This window comes from Cotesia glomerata, linkage group LG8 (genome assembly GCF_020080835.1).
Source record: "Cotesia glomerata isolate CgM1 linkage group LG8, MPM_Cglom_v2.3, whole genome shotgun sequence".
NCBI classification, from domain to species: Eukaryota; Metazoa; Arthropoda; class Insecta; order Hymenoptera; family Braconidae; genus Cotesia; species Cotesia glomerata.
In genome coordinates this window covers 10,850,359-10,852,838 of record NC_058165.1, presented here as the reverse complement: position 1 = coordinate 10,852,838, position 2,480 = coordinate 10,850,359, and the positions used below count along the sequence as shown (strand labels likewise).

Genomic DNA, 2,480 nt, shown 5'->3' with positions numbered 1-2,480 from the left:
CTTCGAATATAAAATTTAACTAATTTTAATCATTTAATATTTACTAATTTGAATATTTCGTTTGAATTCACGCTCTGATAATAGATAGCGCTCTAATAACAGGTAGCGTTACCTGCTAGATGCACTAGGTGCATCACACTACCAATTGCAAGTATACCAGTTACTTCTCTACCAACATTTAAGTCAACCAATCAGAAAATCTACCCGTTAACAACCTTACCGCGAAACAACTCTACCAGTTTGAAACTCTACCACGTGTCAAACTATACCACAACAATCTCTACCGTTAATATTTCTACCAAAATCAATATAAACCATATAAAAGCCTACCATTTTACATCTCTACCAGTTCAGTATCTACCAGAAACAACTCAACCACATAACAACTATACCAATATGAATTTATACCAAAAAATAACTCTACCGTAATACACCATAAATACCGTAAATATAGCTCTAACATTTTTTAAGTCTATTAAATTAAAACTCTACCATTTCAAATATTACCAATTTTTTGTATTTTTTGCAGTAAACGGTGAAGAAAATATTGCTTAACGTTCGTTGGTACAGTAGTGAATCACCAATCTTTAAAAATTATCTAGATATAATTTGAATCTTGGCGGCAACTGATAAATCTAATACAATTGAAATTTTCAGTATTAATAAAAATCGGCTTGTTTACTTAATAAATAATAACAATGAGCAGCTTGCAGTCACTATGCGATTTTATTTGCACATATGTCAAATACTTTTTTTTTTTTAAACAGGTAGACGGATGTATACATACTCACTATTGTTTTTCATTTCTTAGAGTAGAAAATAGCAACTTGTTTTAATTTAAAAATTTTTACCAATTAACATTTCTACAGAAAAATTATGGACAAATGCATAATGTAATTTTTTTTTCTTTCTGACTCTATGAAGATTCTATATGTATTTTTGACCATATGTTCTTTAAGGAATTTTCTACAGGATTTGATATTTCTATCACTTAAAAATAATCTGAAAAACTTAGAGGACGCGTTTGTGAAAATACTCGTCTTTTTTTTTTTTTTTAAAGAAATATTTTAAATTACAAATTTTTAAACTAAATATTTTGTTTGAAAAGTTTAAAATTTAATTATTATTTTATTTAAAAAAAAAAATCTTCTGCAAATAATTATTGCTTTGTATTATATATTTTAATCAGTGACAAATAAGAAATTAACAATTTCATTGTAATTAAATAGAATCATGTTATTTTACTTGTTATTTTTAAGTTTTTAAATTTGAAAAAGTTAATTAGTAATAATTGAGAATAACAAAGAAAAAATATAAAAAGAAATAATATACTTAATCACACTATTAATCTAATTATTTTTCATTATGTCAATAAACTATAAATATTCTTATAAATAAAAAAATGATGCCAGTAAAAAATATTACACATTTTTATTTTCTAAATTTATATATTTTATTATGATTTAAACGCATGATTATTAATTAGTTAAGTAATAACCAGATGGAAAAATTTTAAAAAAATTACAAGTGCTAATTTTAAAAAATATTTTTTTTAAATTGTAAATTTAAAAAATAAAAAATTTCAATTGAAAAATCATCTGATATTTTTTAATAATAAACTTTTCAGGATTACCGCTTGGACTTTATCGGCTGGTCAAACCTATGGATCGGAGCTCCAGCTACAATCGTAGAAACTCCAGGCTTCCACGTCTGGGGAGCTATTTGGGAGCTAGATAAAGCAGACATTGAGCACTTGGATCATCAGGAGGCTGGTTACAATGCCTTTCAAGTCGATGTCGTTACTCACAGCGGTGCCAAGTATAATTGTCGAGTTTATCAGCAGATCAAGGTTCCTAATGCTTGTGCTAAGCTCAGGGAACTTCGTAATCCCATGATACCCTCTTAGACTTACTTGTGAGTAAATTTTTAGTATTTTATTGATTTTTTATAAAAATCATTTTATTAGATAAATTTATTAATTTATTTACTAAGGAAAATTATTGTAAAGGGAGCATTAGATCGTGTACTGCCGATAGAATATATTAATATGCTCCGAAAAATAAGATATAATGGATTTATGGATTCTTACAGCGATATTGGGTACACATTTTTTTTATATTTTAATAAACTGTCAAGTATTGTGAAATTAATTGTTATAATTTTCTTTAGCCAAAAAGTTGTTGGAATTTATCTGTCTTACAAAGCTCCATCAATCCGAAAAATTAAAAACTAATTAATGCTAATATTTTAAAAAATATATACGAATATTTTTTTTATCACTTATCTTCAAGTAATTTATAATAATATTAAGTATGGTTCATAATAATTAAATATAATATTATCTTTATAATTAAAATTTTTGGCGTATTTTTATCAAGATTAAAAATCTTCAGAATTTCAAAATATAAATTTTTATGATAAACTTTGTTATGAAATTAATAATAAATAAAACTTCCTAAAAAATTACGTTTTTTTTTCTA

At 25.1% G+C, this 2,480-nt stretch overlaps 1 pseudogene; it reads left to right on the top strand.

Annotated features, from left to right (window-relative positions):
- Window positions 1-1,621: 1,621 nt before the first annotated feature.
- LOC123270065 lies at window positions 1,622-2,275 on the top strand (annotated as a pseudogene).
- The last annotated feature ends 205 nt before the right edge of the window (window positions 2,276-2,480 follow it).